Source organism: Bombina bombina, chromosome 2 (genome assembly GCF_027579735.1).
Source record: "Bombina bombina isolate aBomBom1 chromosome 2, aBomBom1.pri, whole genome shotgun sequence".
Lineage (NCBI taxonomy): Eukaryota > Metazoa > Chordata > Amphibia > Anura > Bombinatoridae > Bombina > Bombina bombina.
The window spans coordinates 148,161,819-148,185,813 of record NC_069500.1 but is presented as its reverse complement, the minus strand read 5'-3'; positions in this window follow the sequence as shown (position 1 = coordinate 148,185,813).

Sequence of the window (23,995 nt, the reverse complement as noted above, 5' to 3'; positions counted from 1 at the left end):
GAATCAGGACATAACAAATGATACCAAATCACTAAATATATAATATATATAATATATATACTAAATAATATTCAGCTACTTATCACATGATTCCTGACAAAGGTCCAAGGTTCTTTAATGATGATGGGTCGTCGAGTGAGAACGCATGGGAACGGACTTCCTGCACTATTTTTGCAGGAGGAACTAAGTTCAATTTGGACAGAGAACAGAAGCACTTCAGTAAACACTGCTGCTGCTGGTGGGAGGAGCTGGAGGACAGTCTGGTTAGAGGGATAGTGAGATCTTCTAGTAATGGGCAGTAACACTTCCTACAATACACAAAGTGAAAGACTGTCAGCGGTCCTGCTGTGTTATCACCACTGTTATGAATATTATGTTTATTATCTTTTATTACATATGGTGCTTACATTTCTGTGTGGCTTGCTCTGGGGTTATTTAGCTCCCCTCAGCAGAAACAGGACTATTGCACCTTAAATGGGTAAGACTCTGGGACAGAGGAGGATTCACAGGCCCAAAGGCAACCATTCAACCCTTCATTGGATTAAGTTTGCTTTCATTAACCAAAGTGTATCGATTTTATACATATAAATACAGTGTGTCTCTTTTTATCTATCTATCTATCTATCTATCTATCTATCTATCTATCTATCTATATATATATATATATATATATATATATAAATAATATTAATTGTGTGGAGAGTATGGAAGTCTTGGTGAGTTCCCACACTTTTTTTGTAGGACTTGACCCCTGTGATAAAAACTCTAAATTACTATTTGCAACCCGGAATTGTAAGTAAAGAGTGCAAGAAACTAGTGATGATATATGTAGTGTTAGCAGAAAAAATCAAATGGATGTATAAAGCATTGCTTTTATTACTGTAAGGCTTCTGCTAAACAAAACACAAATTTCAGCTACAATGTTGAATAAAACATGTGTTTGCTTTCTGATAGAGATCTCTTTTAATGAATAGAACAAGATGCTACAATAATTCATGCAAGTTATTGGTAGGATGCAAAAACCATTAAAAAAAATATTAAGTTGAATAGAAAAAATATGAATTCAGTGATCTAACTTCTGCTCAAAGGGACACAAAATCCCTGCTCTTTATTTCATAATTCAGATAAAATATACAATTTTAAATAACTTTACAATTTACTTATATTATCAAATTTGCTTTATTCTCATGGTGTCCTTTGTTGAAGGAGCAGCAATGAATTACTGGGAGCTAGCTGAATACATTATGTGAGCCAATGAATGTGCAGCCACTAGTCCGCAGCTAGCTCCCAGTAGTGCATTGCAGCTCCTGAGCCTTCCTAGGTATGTTTTTCAACAAAGGATATCGAGAAAACGAAGACAATTACTAAATTGAAAAGTTGTTTAGAATTGCATGCTCTATGTGAATCATTAAACTTTAATTTTGCATGATTTATTTTAATGAAGTGTACAGTGAAATCTTTAACAGGAAAACAATATTCCTACTTATATTTTAGAAGCTTAACAATTAGCATCAGAAGGTTATAAATGCCTAACAGTTTTTCTCATAATGCTGACAGAAAAGGTATGAGGTACAGAAAACTTCAGTCACATGGTTTCTTTTGAAATGAAGACAATAAAAGGTGGTTCATTTATGTTTTAAATTACAGCACAATAGATAAATGATGAAAGCGGTAAACAACAGAAAATGCAGCATTTGCAAGATTCATTTCCATCAAAAAATCTAATATATTCAAGTGAAATCTACACACAAAAGAAAAGAGAGGGAGAAAATAAAATGCCCTAATCTGGTAATGTTACAAGGAGGTAAAACTACAACAACCCCTCTCTCCTAAAGTTCATGAGTTGCTGTATACATAGCAAATCCCTTGCACTTTTGCAGCTATGGCCTATATTTATCAAAGCAATCCACATGTATCCCTGCATCAAAATACTGTATGTGCATAATACACGCATAGTCAAGATTTCTGAATTATCAAGCTATGGACCCATGTTTTTCCCTTAGCACCGTATTAAGTTACAACGTGTGTTACACCTGTACAAAGTATAATCCAATCTTTTTCTCCAAGTTATAATGCTGTGATATCTGTAACTTTTGTCTAATATTCCGTCTATACAGCAAATGTGTATTCGCCACCTTTGTCACGAACATCATAGAACGTAATAGTCTTGAAGTTGAGTTGCCCTAGATAATAAAGTCGCCCTAGATAAGAAAAGTCACAACTACAAGTCTATATGAAATTGTGTATTCAGAACCAGTTTGAATTACATTACCATAGATAACAACATGTTTATAAGTGGGCTAAGAAATCACATAACTTTCCAAGTTTTGAGATAGAAGTAGTTACATTAGCATTAATCTTACTATTACTAAGGCACCGTAGAGGACATCTTGCTCTACAACAGAGACAAAACGTTAGCAGTCAAAGACTGCGCAAAAGAGTGCCAAGATTATTTTTGCAACATTGTGGTCTGGAAGCTCTTACAGACAGTAGAAATATTGCAAATCTTCAGACTTTCACGGCACTCTATTGTGATGATTTAAATTAAAATTTGGGACTATTTGGAGCTGGCCACATTCAGAACATTTTCTTTTCCTGGCATGCTAAAACTGTTGGCTTTACTGTATTTCAAGGCAACATGTTATTTTCAATCTGTGTCCAGTGTTGTGGTCCATGTGAGTCAATCATCATTCTCCAGGCACCTACAAACTTTTAACGCTTTTTTAAAACCCCAAGAGAAACAGGTGAAACCAATTATAATGAATCACATTGGAGCACCAGGATTTGCAGAGTGTACCGTTGGCATTCTAAAGAGCAGATTCAGATGCCTTGATCACTCAGGTGGAACCTTGCAATATTCACCTGAAAAAGTAATCCCTAAGATTATGATCTGGTGCAAATTCCACAATGTTGCAGTAAGAGAAGGGGGCACAGACAAAATTAAAATTACATCAATTTTGGGGAGGAGGCGGTTCCTGATGTAATTGAAGAGGCTCCTGATAACAGTGCAATGTCTGCTAGAAGGCAACTGTTTGCAACTCTATTCCGATAGTGTTAAACTTTTCTTCTTGTAATTTTGATTTAAAAAACTTGACTTGCTATTTTAAAATGTTATAACAAATTAAGAATTATTTCTCTTATATCATGTGTTCAACAAGTTATAATTTCCCTTGTTACACTATTGATTTCATAATCCTGTCAACAACTTGGTGCACAATGATAACTGCAAGTTAAAAACTGAAGAAGTACAAAATTTATTAACGCAATAACCAATTTTTAACATAAATTAAACTATTTTTACTCCACTTGATTGAACAAATAAATGTAATATCTTTACAATAACTAATATTTAAATGTCATACACATTGACTGTCCATAATTGCACTCAAAACAGTACCAAATAAAGCTATTTAACTAAAAATTTTACCATAGAGAAAAATATATATGTTGAGACCATCATGGTTTACGTTAGGTGAACTCCTCATATAAGCTTACGGGATATTTCCAAATATGATTTGAGGGGTCCAACAAGATAAAAGGGGATGTACCGCGTTATTGGGATAAAAGGGATGCTAGAATATAGACATATGTCATCTAAATTATAATCTATATATTATTCTATCCAACTGTTAATATATCTAATAACATCATCTATATATCCAAAAAAAAAATAACAAAAAAATAACATCTACCTATCTATCTATATCTATATATTTATAAACTTACTTATATAACAATATTATTCAAACTATTAATATAAACCATATACATTTCAATATTCAAACAAATCAACAATTCCTCGACTAATAGGATTAACATAAAACAGATAATATTTTTGGAATATGTATTTCATTAGAAGATTGGCCTTTATAGGTCTCTTAACTGTACAAAATAAAGTTATTCAATATACAACATTATTTTTTGGCATAAAGATGTCAAACAATGATTTGAGATATTTTAGTACAGATAGAAAACCATCTATCTATTCTAAAATATCTATTAACAAACGATATACAAAATAAAGATCAAATAAATAAGTCAACATAACCTACAATTATTGACTATATACATTACACTAACACCTACCTAGTTGCTAATTTTTATTAAGCAAAGAATAACAAGAGAATTAAGCAAATGTGATAATAGAAGTAAATTGGAAAGTTGCTTCTATTCGAATCACAAAAGAAAATGTTGGGATTCCTGTCCCTTTAAGAAGCAGAAACTGCTTATTTTTCCCCTCTGCCACCCTTAGGGAGACTTCCACAGGGTCATATTACAAATACATAGCCAACAGAAAAGCACTATGTCAAGAACGAACACCAGCTTAATAACTTGTTAGCTTGTTCTATGGTAATTTACCACCTGGTAGCAGCCTCTTTTAGCCCAATAATGCTTTTTCACAGAAAATGAATATATATATATATATATATATATATATATATATATATATATATATATATATATACATACATACATATATTTAATTGCATGGTGACCCTTTATGTTCATAAAAAATATTATTTTGTTAAGTTTTGCCTTTGTCTAATATTTAAACCATGTTTTAAGACACAAATATAATAGTATTGGGTTTTTAGTTGATTTTTTGAAGAATGGTGTTTTTTTTTTTTTATCTATTAGTCTAGGTTTTCCTTAGGGTTTCCCATGTAATAATCCCAAGTGATAATGTTTTTTTACACCATTTCCTTTTTCAACTGTATCATTTTTCAGGTCATTGAATCAATTACATAATTTTCCCCGCCTTTGGCTTTATTTATTGATGTGGCTAGTGGACATCTTTGCCTGATTATTGGAATTTGTCTCCTGTGTGTGCTATTGTTCTTTGAAAGTATTCTTTGCCAGTTTTAAACCCTGCCTTGTATTTTAACCACTCTTTTTGCTTACTAATTCTGTCCTGTTTGCCTTCATAGCTTTTTTACCTCGGCTTGGATTTAGATTTCCCTTCTGTCTCATCCCTGGTGCCTGTCTTTGCCTGACCACTGTTGATCTGACCTGTCTGACTACTCTTTGTCCCTGTAGTAAAATTTACCCTGTTTGTCTAATTTTTGGGTCGGAATCTATACAGACTGCTATTTGCTTGAAAGTCTGTCAGTGTTAGTCTGCCACTAGTGGGTCCCTCCACCTGACACTGACTAGCAGCCATCAGTTATAGAAGGTATCTCTGGCCTCCGTTGTCTGACAGGTGGCAGCAGAAATAGTTTAGTGTGGGTGGCATTAATGGGACACTAAACCCACATTTTTTTGTTTCATGATTCAGATAGAGGGGCCTATCTATCAAGCTGTCAGCCACAAATATGCCGGAATTCCACAGCGTAATTGTTGCAAGCTTGATCCGACCTAGTTATTAAAGCCTACAGACTGGCAAATGTTGAAATTTGTGATGTAACATACGATCCGCCGGTCTCAATCCGACGCAAATCGATGCTTACGTCATTACAGATGTTCCGAATACACATTCGGCTCTATTTGACACCTTTTCCCAGTTATCAAACTTTTAACAGGTACGCTCGCAGCTATTCCGGCCCAGCGTACCTGGTTTTCAATCCGCCACCCTGGAGGCCACGGATGGCATTGAAATCAATGGGAGTCTGAAAGCACCGAAAGCTTATGTTCGATGCTGCCAGATATCCCATTGATTTCGATGGTTAAAAACAAGTTACGTTTACACCTAACACCCTAACATAAAGCCCTAATCTGCTGCCCCGACATCGCCGCAAACTAAATAAAGTTATTAATCCCTATTCCGCCGCTCCCCACCACCGCCGCCACTAAATAAACGTATTAACCCATAAACCTCTGGCCTCCCACATCACTACCACTAACTAAACCTATTAACCCCTATTAACCCCTAAACCATCAGCCCCCCACATCGCAAAAAAATAAATTAAGCTATTAACCCCTAAACCTAACAACCACCTAAGTTTAGATTAAAATTACAACATACCTATCTTCAAATAAATTTAAACTTACCTGTAGAATTAAAATAAACTATATTAAACTATTAATTAACCTACCCTAACTATTATCCTACAATTAAATTAAATTAAACTACCAATTAAATTAAATAAACTACATATTAAAAAACCTAACCCTACTCAAATTAATTAATTATACAATTAAACATTATAAAAAGTACTAAATTACAAAAAAAAACACTAAATTACAAAAAATAAAAAACCACATTATGAAATAAAAAAAGAATAACACCTAATCTAATAGCCCTATCAAAAAAAAAAAAAACTAGCCTACAATAAACTACCAATGGCCCTTTAAAGGGCTCTGTTGTGGGGCATTGCCCCAAAGAAATCAGCTCTTTTACCTTTAAAAAAAAAACACCCCCCAACAGTAAAACCCACCACCCAACCAACCAATCCCCCAAAATAAAAAAAACTATCTAAAATAACCTAAGCTCCCCATTGCCCTGAAAAGGGCATTTGTATGGGCATTGCTCTTAAAAGGGCATTTAAATCTATTATTTGCCCAGACCCTAATCTAAAAATAAAACCCACCCAAAAAAAACCTTAAATAAGCCTAACACTAACCCCGACGATCCACTTACAGTTATCGAAGTCCCGCTTGAAGGATCCATCCAGCCGGCAAGAAGTCTTCCTCGAGACGGCCTCTTTGATCTTCATCCAGCCAGCGAAGTCCTCATCTAGGCGGCAAGAAGTCTTCATCCAGATGGCATTTTCTATCTTCATCCATCCGGCGCGGAGCGGGTCCATCCTGAAGACATCTGGCACGGAGCATCCTCTTCATATGGTCGCCGCCGTAAACTGGAACTTCAATGCAAGTGACTACATCCAAGATGGCGTCCCTTGCATTCCTGTTGGCTGAAAGATTTCAATCAGCCAATAGGATTAGAGCTGCTGAAATCCTATTGGCTGTACCAATCATCCAATAGGATTTGAGCAGCTCTCATTATATTGGCTGTTCCAATCAGCCAATAGGATGAGAGCTCAATCCTACTGGCTGATTGGAACAGCCAATAGGATGAGAATGGCTCAAATACTATTGGCTAATTGGAACAGCCAATAGGATTAGAGCTGCTCAAATCCTATTGGCTGATTGGAACAGCCAATAGGATTTTAGCAATTGGCTGATTGAAATCTTTCAGCCATTAGGAATGTAAGGGATGACATCTTGGATGGCTGCACTTACATTGAAGTTCCAGTTTATGGCGGTGACTGTATGAAGAGGATGCTCAGCGCCGGATGTCTTCAGGATGGACCTGCTCCACACCGGATAGATGAAGATAAAAGATGCCATCAGGATGAAGACTTCTTGCCACCTGGATGAGGCTTCGCAGGCTGGATAAAGATCGAAGAGGCCGCCTAGATGAAGTCTTTTTGCCGGCTGGATGGATCCTTCAAGCGGGACTTTAATAACTGTAAGTGGATCATCGGGGGTTAGTGTTAGGTTTATTTAAGGGTTTTTTGGGTGGGTTTTATTTTTAGATTAGGGTCTGGGCATGTAAAAGATCTAAATGCCCTTGTAAGGGCAATGCCCATACAAATGCCCTTTTCAGGGCAATGGGGAGCTTAGGTAATTTTAGATATGTTTTTTATTTGGGGGGTGTTGGTTGGTTGGGTGGTGGGTTTTACTTGGGGGTGTTTGTATTTTTTTTTACAGGTAATAGAGCTGATTTCTTTGGGGCAATGCCCCACAAAAGGCTCTTTTAAGGGCCATTGGTAGTTTATTGTAGGCTAGGGTTTTTGGTGGGGGCTTTTTTATTTTGATAGGGCTATTAGATTAGGTGTAATTCTTTTTATTTTTGATAATGTGTTTTTTATTTTTCGTAACATAGTGTTTGTTTTTTTCTGTAATTTAGTACTTTAAATAATGTTTAATTGTATATTTAATTAATTTGAGTAGGGCTAGGTTTTTTTAATATGTAATTTATTTAATTTGATTGGTAGTTTAATTTAATTGTAGGATAATAGTTAGGGTAGGTTAATTAATAGTTTAAAATAGTTTATTTTAATTCTACTGGTTTAAATTTATTTGACGATAGGGATGTTGTAATTTTAGTTTAAACTTAGCGGGTTGTTAGGTGTCAGGTTACGTGTATATACCTTTAAATGTGCTCACTACTCCCTATAAAAGGCCCCTCCTCTAGCAACTCATTGCTAGGTAATTTGTTCAGTTTGACTAAATGTCTATAGTGAATTGTGTCTAGCCATTCTCTTGAGAACCTAATTTGCATTTAAAGAAATTTACAACTAAGCTTAACATTATAGCTGCCAGTTTACAGCAACCGGATTCTACAACTAACAGTTCCTCTGTTAATCTTGTTACCTTTTACTTCAACAGTGCATCTACTTCCAGCAGGAACCAGAGCTTGACTGTTCCTCCCAGCAAACAGTTTCACCAGTCTGCAGCACTGCACTTCTCCCTCATTCAGTGTATTCCACACAGCACCTGGAGCCTGTGACGTCATCAGACGCAGTCAGTTACAGGCATTTGAGTGAAGTACATGGAGTAACGGTAACCTTTTTTATAATATCAAAACAGAATCTGCCTTTTGGATTTCTAACTGAAGACTTATGGTAATTACTAACAGCAACTTATAATTGCATGAGACTTTAAATAGTACAACTTGCCTAATTGAAGTCACGCTTTCAGTAATTCATTACCAAACCAAAAAAGACTGTATTTGCATTGAATCTGTGAAGTGTTGAATTTACTTGCATATGAATGGACTGTTTATTATAATATCATTGTAAAGAAGGTTCATTGTGGCTTTATTACTCTGCTAATCTAACAGCTAAGCATGCATTTCATCTGCTTCTTACTAACTTGAGAATGTAACTATTTCACCTCCATTTGACATGTGCTCTCAGTATATTACTCAAAGAATTACTCCTGCTTAAGCTACAGTTTATTAAGTATTAATACAGTTTGGAATTACTTGTTGAAGTGTTATATATTTCAAAACAGAACTACCATACAAATATAACAACTTAAACTATTGTGATTTATAGGGATCTAAATTTGGGATTCAAATCTCAGATTTCCCTATCTAGGCCTATGACTAAGTTGTCATCCCTCAGTCAATGAGCAAAACAAGACTCCTAAGCAAATCTAATGAGTCAAGGTTTGGTGTGAGACTGGGTGGTATAATTAATTAAATATTAGTTTGCACATGTAATCCATATTCTATATAAAATAATCCTTACATTAGGTTTAGGGTTTAATAGCTTAATTTATTTTTTGGCGATGTGGGGGGCTGACGGTTTAGGGGTTAAAGGTTTAGTTAGTGGTAGTGATGTGGGAGGCCAGAGGTTTAGGGGTTCATAACTTTATTTATGTTGCAGCGGGGTCGGGAGTGGCAGGATAGGGGTTAATAACTTTATTTATGTTGCAGCGGGGTCAGGAGCGGTGGCATAGGGGTTAATAACTCTATTTAGGTTGCGGCGGGGTCGGGGAGCGGCGAGATAGGGGTTAATAACTTTATTTAGGTTGAGGCATGGTCGGGGAGTGGCGGCATAGGGGTTAATAACTTTATTTAGGTAGCAACATGGTCGGGGAGCAGCGGGATAGGGGTTAAAAATTTTAGTATAGTGGCGGCGTTTAGTGACAGGGAATAAATAAAGTTTGGAAAAAGCCAAAGAGACGCAAGATCGATGACTGCTAGTTAACAACAGCTCATCGCCCCGTACTTGGTGCTTGTCTTTTTTGCCAGCTTTTTTCATTACTAAGGAGAGCGTATTGAGATACGTGGCCGTGATGTTAGACAATGTTAGGTGAGCGTATTGATGCCGGCGGATGCAACACAGTTGACGGCTTGATAGATATCCCCCATAGCATGCAATTTTAAGCAATCTTCTAATTTACTCCTATTATCTTGCTATCTTTATTTGAAAAAGCAGAGATGTTAGGTTAGGAGCCGGCCCATTTTTGGGTCAGCACCTGGGTAGCGCTTGCTTATTGGTGTCTACATTTAGCCACCAATCAGCAAGTGCTACCCAGGTGCTGAACCAAAATCGTATAGGATCGGATGAATTGCTGTACGCAGCCTCAGAGGTGGTGTATGAATTAAGGAGCAGCGGTCTATAGACTGCTGCTTCTTAACTCCTGTTTCCGGCTAGCCTAAAGGCTTGTGTGGAAACAGGGTGAATTGACCCAATTCGGCCAATAATAAATTGACCCTATAGTACATCAGAATAACTTAAAACATAAAGCTACCTACACTGAGACAGATAATTACTGGTTCAAGTCTGACTTAACACAGTTATTTATTTATTTAATTATATTATCACATTAAATATAGTGAAATACACAGGTTTATTAAGTCTCATGATTTTATGCATTGAGGTAGGGGTTATCACATACCAATGCATAAAAATGTTTTTTTATACATGAGTCACTTTCACAAAAGGACCAGATGACACTAGGTATAGATAAGTGACACAATTATATACATTTTACATTTTTTTAAATTTGATTTAAAACTTAAATTTTGATATTAATATAAAGGTTTGTTTTTTTCATTTAATTTTAATATACTCTAAAAAATATAACATATCAACAAGTATTTTAACATCTTCCATGTTTAGAAAATGTCACTGAAATGTAAATAGCAACATTAACTGGCTAGATAAAATATTTAAAAGCAAATAATTTCCTTAGGAGCAATTATTATCTCACAGCTCTATTTCTTAAACAATTATAGGAACTTGAGAGCTGAAACACACATCACTCTCCAGTGAAATGACAGTGTATTGGGAATATATTGAGTCACGTCTAGTATACTTTCTTGTTTGTTGTGGTTAGTGTTCATATCAGTTTTGTTATGACTATCCCAGAGGTATTATGTAATATCACAAAGAGAGTTGTTTTAGAAATGCATAGTGAGTTAATGTCTATTAATATAAATGAGCTCAGGAATGGGTTATGTTCTTATATTCTTTCAGTTATTCTTCAGCTTTGCAATGAAGTCAAAACATTCATTTTAAACTGCTAATGCTAAAATTGTAGTTTTTTTATTATGTTTTTTTTTTTTTAGAAAGAGACATTGGCTAAAATGCTAGTCTGTCAAAAGAACTGAAATAAGGGGGCAGTCTGCAGAGGCTTAGATACAAGGTAGTTTCAGAGGCAAAAAGTATATTAATATACCTGTGTTGGTTATGCAAAACTGGATAATGGGTAATAAGGGATTATCTATCTTTTTAAACAATAACAATTCTGGTGTTGACTGTCCCTTTAAAACGGTTTGAAATTCAAATTGCATAAAGCTTACAGCTTATTGTTATTTTGGTTTGACAGTATTTTTAGCCATATCAGCTACACTAATCTTTTAAAAGGAGCATGAAAAAAATATTTAAAAAATGCATCTTTCATAATTTTGATATTTGCACAATCTAGATATATGTGATAGGTTAATTGGAAAAAAATATTTGCACATAATAAATAAATAATTTTTTCCAGCTAACCTAAAATGTCGGAAACTATGAAATAAACCTCAAAAATGCCACTAAGTCCTTCTGTCCCCAATAACACAAACAAAACAGCCAAGCAAACCTTACTCCAGGAGAAGGTGAAAAACAATATATAGAATTAAATTTAAAAATGCTTCTTAGCGACCTACATAGCATCCATGCCACACAATTGTAATGAGGGTTGAGAACTCTTAGTGACCTTACGGATATGAGGTTTGTTTATGAAGATTGCATATTTATAAAGAATTCAGTCATCTTCGTCATAAGTCTTAAAAAAATAAACATTATAATAAAAAATGACATAAATCTCTAGTGAGCTACATAAATGGGGCTGCTACACAAACACGTTTTTAGCAACAGCACACTATGGGGCCGATTTATCAAGTGTCTGGCGGACATGATCCGCTGTAGCAATCATGTCCGCCAGACATCGATAAATGCAGACAGAATATGCTGTCGGCATTTATTATTGCACAAGCAGTTCTGGAGAACTGCTTGTGCAATGCTGCCCCTGCAGATTCGCGGTTTAATCAACCCGATCGTATGAGATCGGGCAGCTTTAGAGGCAGCAGACGAGTTAAGGAGCAGTGGTCCTAAGACCGCTGCTTCTTAACTCTTGTTTCCGGCGAGCCTGAAGGCTCATGCGGAAACAGGGGTATACGGCCCCATTCATGTAAGTCATCAAAAACTCTACACTATATGTAAGTCATCAAAAATCTTCTACACTATATGTAAGTCATCAAAACTCTTCTACACTATATGTAAGTCATCAAAACTCTACACTGTAAGTCATCAAAACTCTACACTGTAAGTCATCAAAACTCTACACTATATGTAAGTCATCAAAACTCTACACTATATGCAAGTCATCAAAACTCAACACTATATGTAAGTCATCAAAACTCTACACTGTAAGTCATCAAAACTCTACACTGTAAGTCATCAAAACTCTACACTGTAAGTCATCAAAACTCTACACTGTAAGTCATCAAAACTCTACACTATATGTAAGTCATCAAAACTCTACACTATATGTAAGTCATCAAAACTCTACACTATATGCAAGTCATCAAAACTCTACACTATATGCAAGTCATCAAAACTCTACACTATATGTAAGTGTTACAGAAGCATTAGTTATTCTGTTGTGAAGAGCTTATTTCCCAGCAGCAATGCCTGAACCAGCAAGCCAGCGCCTAAGAAGGGCTCCAAGAAAACTGTAACAAGTTTCATTTCATAAAGAGTTAACTCTTTTTTTTCAGCTTTTAGAAACTATTGTCTAATCACCTCTGGAGCCAGACTGCTAATTGATAAGATGAACTTGTAAACTTGTTATCTTAAGTACTGTAATCCTATTGTGGCCTGTCAAAGGACAGTGCTCTCTATCTAAATGTGTGATGGGGGATTTTGTGCTTCCCCCCCTCTCCCCCTGGGAGTGCCCTGTGTGCATGTAACCTTAATAAAAAGCAGGCTGGGCATCCCAGTCCTGAGTTCTTGTTTGACCCTCAATCGCAGCGTTGACTCGTTTTTGTGGGCAGAAGGGTATCCTAGCTGTACTGCAGCTAAGGGAGATTATTCTATATTTGCGAGACTCATATAGAATACTATGGAAAGCAGCTTCTCCCCTCTTTAGCAATAGGGATCCAGGCTACTAAGCGGTCCATCTCTCAGCGAGACTAAGGGTAACCGTAACATTTGGCGGCAGCGGCGGGATTTTCCTGGATTTCCTAGGAGAGGTACAGAACGGATGGAGAGCGCTTACGAAAAATTGAAGCGTACAACCCTAAAGGATTTACTTGAAAGCAGAGGGGGGTACGCCAGCAACCGGCCGAGGAGAGAGCTGATCGCAGAATTGACCGAACTGGATCAGAGCTTCACAATGGCGGAAACACCGACCACGATTAGTGACGAAAAAACCAGGATTGTTTGGGAAAGGCTCTCATTATACGGGCCGAACCCCTCCATGGAATTGGTACAGCAGTTGATGGCGGAGGCGGACGAGGATATACGAGAGACTCGAGCCCACAAACTCAACCTAGCGAACGCACACCGCAATGCTGAAGCCCCGCAGGTAATCATCCCTGTCGAAAATGCTGGGAGGCCCAAGATACCCTATGCGGCATTTCGACCCTTCCTAGAGAGCAAGACAGGGATTGATGAATATTTGGCGGACTTCGAAAGGCAATGTGCCCTGCACCAGATTCCCAACAGAGAGTGGCCCACGATATTGTCTGGGAAACTATCCGGGCGAGCCCTGGAAGCCTTTCGTACTCTGGGTGCTGAGGAAGTGACACAGTATGAGCTAGTTAAGGAGACACTGTTGCGACGGTACGCTGTAACTCCGGACACGTATCGCCGACAGTTTCGGGGCACGGAAAAGAAGCCTAACGATACCCATATGGAATGGGCGCACCGAATGCGGAGAGCGGCAAATCACTGGCTGAGCGGAAGTAAAGCGGTGACTGGGGAGGAAATTTTACAATTGTTTCTCTTAGAACATTTTTATAATGGCATGGAACAGCAAGGGAAGGAATGGCTGCGAGACAGGCGGCCTTCTACCTTAGAAGAAGCAGCCAAATTGGCCGATGAACATTATGACTCCCGTCTTCACGAACCCATGAACTACCGAGCTCCAGCACGGGTCGAACCCAGAGAGGTTTACCGTGCACCCCCTCGTGCTGAATTCCGAGCCCCGGTGCCCACAGGGCCCGTCCGACACTCAGGACCACCCAATAACAGCTCTGAGCGTCCCAGACCGACTTGCCACCGATGCAAGCAACCAGGGCATTTCATGGCTAGCTGCCCCCTTAATACGCACCAGACACCCAGGAATTACAATTACCCCTCTGGGTCCTATCGTCCGGCCCGGGCCCTCTGTGTTAACCAAGAGGCCCCTATGGAGGGATATGTGGGGCCGCTTCACGAGGCAGACCCTGTATATGCTGCCTCAGATAACCGCCAGCACCATCGGCAGAGGGTATGGCTCGAGGGGCGATCTACCGAGGGATTGCGAGACACAGGGGCTACTATCACGCTGGTACAGAGTCATTTGGTGCCAGAGCACAAGCGATCCGGACAGACTGTGGCCGTTAGAGTGGCGGGGGGGGATGTGTACAAAATTCCAACAGCTAAAGTGCATCTTGATTGGGGAGCGGGAAAGGGGGCTGTGAACGTGGGCCTAATGGATAATTTACCTGCCGAAGTACTACTGGGCAACGATTTGGGCCCCATGACTTCTGCCTATGCTCCAGTATGCAACAACGAGGCGGACCCAGTGACTACACGGGCCCAAGCCCGGACGGAGCGAGAGCTCTCACCAGTGCGGGAGACACAGGTAAGACCTACCCCGACCTTGCCTGACAGGTTAGGCCCCATACCCTGGGACACCCCAGATGCCTTCGAGGCAGAGTCTAAGACTGACCCGACCTTACAAAAGTACCGGGAACGAGCAGAGACCGGAGGGGGCGGGGCAGATAACGAAACATTCTTATGGGAAAAAGGGAAACTATACCGCTGGACAGAGAAAAGGGGACAGCGTAGGCGACAGCTGGTAGTGCCCCACAAATACCGTCAAGAAATCCTCAAAATAGGCCACGACATCCCCTTAGCAGGCCACCTAGCCGTTACCCGTACCCTACACCGCATTACTCACACGTTCTTTTGGCCAGGGGTGCACGCTGACGTTAGAACTTACTGTAACACCTGCGATGTGTGTCAACGAGTAGGAAGGCGAGGCGATCACCCTAAAGCCCAGCTAGTAAATATGCCCATTGTAGAGGAACCCTTCAGCCGGGTTGCTATTGACCTAGTGGGACCACTGGCTACCCCTAGTCCCTCCGGTAAGCGCTACATTCTTACCGTAGTGGACTACGCTACCAGGTACCCAGAGGCTGTCGCCCTATCCAACATACAAGCGGATACGGTAGCGAATGCACTAGTACAGGTGTTCTCCCGGGTAGGATTTCCAAAAGAAATCCTATCCGACCGAGGCACCCAATTTACGGCTGAATTGACCCAACAACTCTGGCAGGTTTGCAAAATTAAGTCCCTCCTAAGCTCCCCATACCACCCCCAGACGAACGGGCTGTGTGAGAGGTTCAATGGGACCCTCAAGCAAATGCTCAAGACGTTCACTCAGGAATACCGAGACTGGGAACGCTTCCTGCCGCACCTCCTATTTGCTTATCGGGAGGTGCCCCAGGAAACGACAGGGTTCTCTCCCTTCGAGTTGCTCTACGGAAGAAAGGTACGGGGACCCCTAAACCTGATCCGGGAGCACTGGGAGGGAGAGATGGAGGCTGACGGTGTCCCAATTGTGCCATACGTGCTGGAACTCAGGGACCGAATGGAGCAATTAGCCAAATCCGTGCGGGCTAATCTCCAGTTGGCCCAGAGAAGACAGAAAGTATGGTACGATCGGGGGGCCCGAAAGAGAATCTTCACCATAGGACAAAAGGTGTTAGTACTTAAGCCGGTGAAGACAGACAAATTGCAGGCGTCCTGGCAGGGTCCCTACCAGATCGTAGAGAAAAGGGGAGACACCACTTATGTGATAGCTAGCTGCCACGACAACAATCTTAGAAAGACATTCCATGTAAACATGCTCAAGGAATATTTTGAGCGACCAGAGAACGTGACGGCCGTATGTTGTTCCCCTCAGGAAGACCCCGACAGTTTACCCATTCCAGACCTATTAGAAAAGAGCCTCCCCACAGGTATAGTGGCGCAGGTTCAGATAGGGGACCGACTTAGCCCCACTGAAAGGGAGCAGCTCAACCAACTCCTCCAGTCCAAACACCTCACCTTCTCCCCGAAGCCAGGGTACACTACTTTAACCACCCACCAGGTAGATACTCCGGGACAAGCTCCCTTGCGCCAGGCTCCGTACCGAATCCCCGAAGCAGTTAGGACAGGAATGAAGAAGGAGATCGATGAGATGCTCCAGCTCAGGGTAATTGAGCCCTCCGATAGTCCCTGGGACTCCCCAGTTGTCTTGGTGCCCAAGAAAGATGGGACCACCCGGTTCTGCGTAGACTATCGGAGGCTCAATGAAAATACCGTGACGGACGCTTACCCTATGCCCAGGGTAGACGAGCTACTCGATCGTATAGCCAGGGGAAATTACCTGACCACTATTGACCTCTGCAAAGGTTACTGGCAGATTCCCCTGGCCCCGGAGGCTATCCCCAAGTCGGCATTCGTCACCCCATTCGGCTTATATCAGTTTAGGGTAATGCCGTTTGGGATGAAGAATGCCCCAGCTACATTCCAGCGCTTGGTGGATAGGCTCCTGGATGGCTTCCAGAGTTTTGCTTGCGCCTACCTGGACGACATAGCGATCCACAGTGAGTCCTGGGAGGACCACTTAGCTCATGTGGGAATGGTTCTGGATCAGATCCGGGCTGCTGGCCTGACTCTGAAGCCAGAAAAATGCCACTTTGGGATGGCCGAGGTACAGTACCTGGGTCACCGGGTGGGGTGTGGAAAGCAGCGACCAGAGCCGGCCAAAATAGAAGCTGTCGCCAATTGGCCCACCCCCATCACTAAGACTCAGGTCCTAGCCTTCCTGGGCACGGCAGGGTACTATAGACGGTTCGTACCAGACTACAGCACACTTGCCAAACCCCTGACTGACTTGACCAAGAAGAACTTACCTCGACAGGTCCTGTGGTCTCCCCACTGTGAAACGGCTTTCCAGGCTCTCAAAAATGCTCTAATTAACGCTCCTGTCTTGGCGGCCCCAGCCCTTAACAAACGTTTTATCGTCCATACAGATGCTTCCATGTTCGGGCTGGGAGCTGTCCTCAGCCAAGTAGGCGAAGATGGAGGGGAGCATCCAGTTGCCTACATCAGCCGGAAGCTCCTGCCCCGCGAAGTCAGCTATGCAGCGGTCGAAAAGGAGTGTTTGGCTTTGGTGTGGGCATTAAAGAAATTGACTCCCTATTTATATGGTCAGGAGTTCACTCTGGTCACCGACCATAACCCGTTGGTGTGGCTGAACCGGGTCTCTGGAGATAACGGCAGGCTATTACGTTGGAGCTTATCGTTGCAAACCTTCAATTTCACCATTACTTACAGACCTGGGAAACAGAATGGCAACGCCGACGGGTTGTCCAGACAAACCGACCTCAGCCCCGCATAACCAGCGGTCTGGACAGCCTTAGTCTGCCCCGAAAAGGGGTCAGACCGCGTCTGCCAGAGTGTTCCACAGAAAGGGAGCAATGTTACAGAAGCATTAGTTATTCTGTTGTGAAGAGCTTATTTCCCAGCAGCAATGCCTGAACCAGCAAGCCAGCGCCTAAGAAGGGCTCCAAGAAAACTGTAACAAGTTTCATTTCATAAAGAGTTAACTCTTTTTTTTCAGCTTTTAGAAACTATTGTCTAATCACCTCTGGAGCCAGACTGCTAATTGATAAGATGAACTTGTAAACTTGTTATCTTAAGTACTGTAATCCTATTGTGGCCTGTCAAAGGACAGTGCTCTCTATCTAAATGTGTGATGGGGGATTTTGTGCTTCCCCCCCTCTCCCCCTGGGAGTGCCCTGTGTGCATGTAACCTTAATAAAAAGCAGGCTGGGCATCCCAGTCCTGAGTTCTTGTTTGACCCTCAATCGCAGCGTTGACTCGTTTTTGTGGGCAGAAGGGTATCCTAGCTGTACTGCAGCTAAGGGAGATTATTCTATATTTGCGAGACTCATATAGAATACTATGGAAAGCAGCTTCTCCCCTCTTTAGCAATAGGGATCCAGGCTACTAAGCGGTCCATCTCTCAGCGAGACTAAGGGTAACCGTAACAGTAAGTCATCAAAAAATCTACACTCTGGGGGCTAGTTATCAAGCCGTCTACTTTTCTGGCTTCGCCGGCCCAATACGTCCACCTAAGCTCGCCTACCTTCGCCGCCGCGGACCTTGAATACGTTCGCCTAAGTTATCAAATAAAGCTGTCAAAAAGCCGCGGGCGATGAGCAGCGGACTGTGACAGTTATCACTCATCCGATCTCGCTGCCCTTCGGCTTTTTCCCAGCTTTATTGCTAGCCTGTCACTAAGCACTCACACTAAACTACACTGTTCTACCCCCTATACCGGCGCCCCCGGAGCCCCCCGCAACTAAATAAAGTTACTAACCCCTAAACCGCCGCTCCTAGACCCCGCCGCAACTCTTATAAATGTATTAACCCCTAAACCGCCGCTCCCGGACACCGCTGCCACCTACATTATACCTAGTAACCCCTATCCTGCCCCCCCTATACCGTCGCCCTCTATTATAAAATTATTAACCCCTATCCTGCTGATCCCGCACCTCTCCGCAACTAAATAAATAGTTTAACCCCTAAACCGCCGCTCCATGAACCCGCCGCAACCTATAATAAATTTATTAACCCCTATCCTGCCCCCCACTACGCCGCCGCCACTGTAATAAAATGATTAACCCCTAAACCTAACCCTAACCCTAACGCCCCCTAACTTAAATATTAATTAAATACATCTAAATAAATTAACTCTTATTAACTAAATGAATCCTATTTAAAAATAAATACTTACCTTTAAAATAAACCCTAATATAGCTACAATATAAATAATAATTATATTCTAGCTATCTTAGGATTTATTTTTATTTTACAGGTACCTTTCAATTTATTTTAACCATGTACAATAACTATTAAATAGTTATTAACTATTTAATAGCTTACCTAGCTAAAATAAAGAGAAATGTACCTGTGAAATAAATCCTAACCTAAGTTACAATTACACCTAACACTACACTATACTTTAATAAATTATTCCTATTTAAAAATAAATACTTACCTGTAAAATAAACCCTAAGATAGCTACAATGTAATTAATAATTATATTATAGCTATCTTAGGATTTATATTTATTTTACAGGTAACTTTGTATTTATTTTAGCTAGTTAGAATAGTTATTAAATAGTTATTAACTATTTAATAACTACCTAGCTAAAAGAAATACAAAATTACCTGTAAAATAAATCCTAACTTAAGTTACAATTAAACCTAATACTACACTATCATTAAATTAACTAAATAAACTACCTACAAAGAACTACAATGAAATACAATTACATAAACTAACTAAAGTACAAAAAATAAAAAAAGCTAAGTTACAAAAAATAAAAAAATAAGTTACAAACATGTTAAAAATATTACAACAATTTTAAGCTACTTACACCTAATCTAAGCCCCCTAATAAAATAACAAACCCCCCCAAAATAAAAAAAATCCCTACCCTATTCTAAATTACATAAATTTCAAAGCTCTTTTACCTTACCAGCCCTTAAAAGGGCCATTTGTGGGGGCATGCCCCAAAAAGTTCAGCTCTTTTGCCTGTAAAATAAAAATACAACCCCCCCCAACATTAAAACCCACCACCCACATACCCCTAATCTAACCCAAACCCCCCTTACAAAAACCTAACACTAATCCCCTGAAGATCATCCTACCTTGAGTCGTCTTCACTCAGCCGAGCCACCGATGGAACTGAAGAGGACATCCGGAGCGGAAGAAGTTAATCCTCCAAGCGGCGCTGAAGAAATCTTCCATCCGATGAAGTCATCATCCAGGCGGCGCTGAAGAAGTCTTCGATCCGGCCGATGTCATCTTCAAAGAGGCGCTGAAGAGGTCTTCTATCCGGGCGAAGTCATCTTCCAAGCCAGGTCTTGAATCTTCCTTCCGCCGACGCGGAACCACCTTCTTCACCGACGGACTACGACGAATGACGGCTCCTTTAAGGGACGTCATCCAAGATGGCGTCCCCTCAATTCCCATTGGCTGATAGGATTCTATCAGCCAATCGGAATTAAGGTAGGAAAATCTGATTGGCTGATGGAATCAGCCAATCAGATTCAAGTTCAATCCGATTGGCTGATCCAATCAGCCAATCAGATTGAGCTCGCATTCTATTGGCTGATCGGAACAGCCAATAGAATGCGAGCTCAATCTGATTGGCTGATTCCATCAGCCAATCAGATTTTCCTACCTTAATTCCGATTGGCTGATAGAATCCTATCAGCCAATGGGAATTGAGGGGACGCCATCTTGGATGACGTCCCTTAAAGGAGCCGTCATTCGTCGTAGTCCGTCGGTGAAGAAGGTGGTTCCGCGTCGGCGGAAGGAAGATTCAAGACCCGGCTTGGAAGATGACTTCGCCCGGATAGAAGACCTCTTCAGCGCCTCTTTGAAGATGACATCGGCCGGATCGAAGACTTCTTCAGCGCCGCCTGGATGATGACTTCATCGGATGGAAGATTTCTTCAGCGCCGCTTGGAGGATTAACTTCTTCCGCTCCGGATGTCCTCTTCAGTTCCATCGGTGGCTCGGCTGAGTGAAGACGACTCAAGGTAGGATGATCTTCAGGGGATTAGTGTTAGGTTTTTGTAAGGGGGGTTTGGGTTAGATTAGGGGTATGTGGGTGGTGGATTTTAATGTTGGGGGGGGTTGTATTTTTATTTTACAGGCAAAAGAGCTGAACTTTTTGGGGCATGCCCCCACAAATGGCCCTTTTAAGGGCTGGTAAGGTAAAAGAGCTTTGAAATTTATGTAATTTAGAATAGGGTAGGGATTTTTTTTATTTTGGGGGGGTTTGTTATTTTATTAGGGGGCTTAGATTAGGTGTAAGTAGCTTAAAATTGTTGTAATATTTTTAACATGTTTGTAACTTATTTTTTTATTTTTTGTAACTTAGCTTTTTTTATTTTTTGTACTTTAGTTAGTTTATGTAATTGTATTTCATTGTAGTTCTTTGTAGGTAGTTTATTTAGTTAATTTAATGATAGTGTAGTATTAGGTTTAATTGTAACTTAAGTTAGGATTTATTTTACAGGTAATTTTGTATTTCTTTTAGCTAGGTAGTTATTAAATAGTTAATAACTATTTAATAACTATTCTAACTAGCTAAAATAAATACAAAGTTACCTGTAAAATAAATATAAATCCTAAGATAGCTATAATATAATTATTAATTACATTGTAGCTATCTTAGGGTTTATTTTACAGGTAAGTATTTATTTTTAAATAGGAATAATTTATTAAAGTATAGTGTAGTGTTAGGTGTAATTGTAACTTAGGTTAGGATTTATTTCACAGGTACATTTCTCTTTATTTTAGCTAGGTAAGCTATTAAATAGTTAATAACTATTTAATAGTTATTGTACATGGTTAAAATAAATTGAAAGGTACCTGTAAAATAAAAAAAAATCCTAAGATAGCTAGAATATAATTATTATTTATATTGTAGCTATATTAGGGTTTATTTTATAAGTAAGTATTTATTTTTAAATAGGATTCATTTAGTTAATAAGAGTTAATTTATTTAGATGTATTTAATTAATATTTAAGTTAGGGGGCGTTAGGGTTAGGGTTAGGTTTAGGGGTTAATCATTTTATTACAGTGGCGGCGGCGTAGTGGGGGGCAGATTAGGGGTTAATAAATGTATTATAGGTGGCGACGGTGTAGGGGGGGCAGGATAGGGGTTAATACATTTAATATAGGTTGCGGCGGGTTCAGGGAGCGGCGGGTTAGGGGTTAATACATTTAATATAGTTGCGGTGGGCTCCGGGAGCGGCGGTTTAGGGGTTAATATGTATAGAGTAGCTTGCGGTGGGCTCCGGGAGCGGCGGTTTAGTGGGTAACAACTTTATTTAGTTGCGGCGGTGTAGGGGGGACAGATTAGTGGTGTTTAGACTCGGGGTACATGTTAGGGTGTTAGGTGTAGACAGCTCCCATAGGAATGAATGGGATGTCTGTCAGCAGCGAACTTGTACTTTCGCTATGGTCAGACTCCCATTGATTCCTATGGGATCCGCCGCCTCCAGGCTGGCGCTTTGAAAACCAGGTACGCTGGGCCGTAAAAGTGCCGAGCGTACCTGCTAGTTTTTTGATAGCTAGCAAAAGTAGTGAGAATGTGCCGCACTTGTGTGCGGAACATCTGGAGTGACGTAAGAATCGATCTGTGTCGGACTGAGTCCGGCGGATCGAAGCTGACGTCACAAAATTCTACTTTTGCCGGTCTCGAGCCTTTGATAACTAAGGCGTATCAGCCTCGCCACAAATACGCTGCGGAATACGCAGCGTATTTGAGGTTGACGGCTTGATAACTACCCCCCTATATGTAAGTCATCAAAAACTCTACACTATATGTAAGTCATCAAAAACTCTACACTATATGTAAGTCATCAAAATTCTACACTATAAGCATGGCTGACTCTGCCTAACAAACTTACAACAAGCCCTAAACCTAATTGTGCAGCCCCTCCAACTATCTATCCCAACCTTGACTGGCCCCTACAACATCCATTTAGCATTAATAAATGAGAAAAATGAACAGGAACAATTTTGATAGTGAGCCCATTCACAAAAATTCTGATTGACCAATATAATGAATCGATAAGGATTTAATACATTCTGTAAAATATAAGACCCACGTCCAGAAGCTATCCAAAAGGAACGTATTAGACATGTGCATATGGATTTCGACGAATATAAAAAAAAAATACACAATTTTCCGTACTTGTTGCATTTTTCTGAAAAAAAGATAAACAAGCAGCCTCTTTAAAGGGACAGGAAATCCAAAATTGTATTTCCTGTTCATACAGAACATACCATTTCAAACAACTTTCCGATTTACTTCTATTATCAAATTTGCTTAATTATATTGTTATCCTTTGCTGAAGGAACATTATTTCTCTAACTAGTGTAGGATATGTGCATATTCTTTTTCAACAAGGGATACAAAGAGAACAAAGCACATTTGACAATAGAACTAAATTTAAAAATGTCCTAAAGTTACATGCTCTATCTGAATCATGCAAATTTAATTTTGCCTTTCGTATCCTTTTAATGGAAAAAAATGAGGGAATGAATGTATGTGGCAAAGAAAAATGTAGTTGATTAAAACTGCTACTCTAAAGGTGGTAAAGGCTTTTCTGCAGGATGGAAACGCTTCAAAAGTTCAAATGTACATTATTTAATAATAATAATAATAATAATAATAATAATAATAATAATAATAATGATTTACCTATGTCCATGTTAGCTGATTGATCCCTGTATCGGCCAATAAGTATGTAAACTTTTCTTTTGTTGTTGGCCATTCCTCATCCCATTAAAATAATAATAGTAATAATAATAATACGTAAAAATTAAATTGTGTTGTTGCTGATTTGTAGCAGTAGCTACTTCTATTTTGGATGAAATTAAATGATTCTTCCAATAATTCATCAAAAAACATTTTTATGTCTAGAATGTATATTGCTAAAAACAAGAGAATGAAGCAGACTCTTCATCCAAGCCAAAGATAAGAAATATTTGGTGGTGTTTTAGAGGATTATTTTCTTATAGGATTGTTTTTTGGGGGGTTAGGTTTTTGGAGTGTTGCAATTGGGAAGGGTTTAGGCAGGGTTGATTAGACATAAGGGACTTTTTACTGCTGGGGGATTGCATCAGAGAGGTGGTTCACAAGGGGTTTGTATCTAGGGGATGTTGTGTGTTTGGTGACACATACAGTATGTGGGGTTAT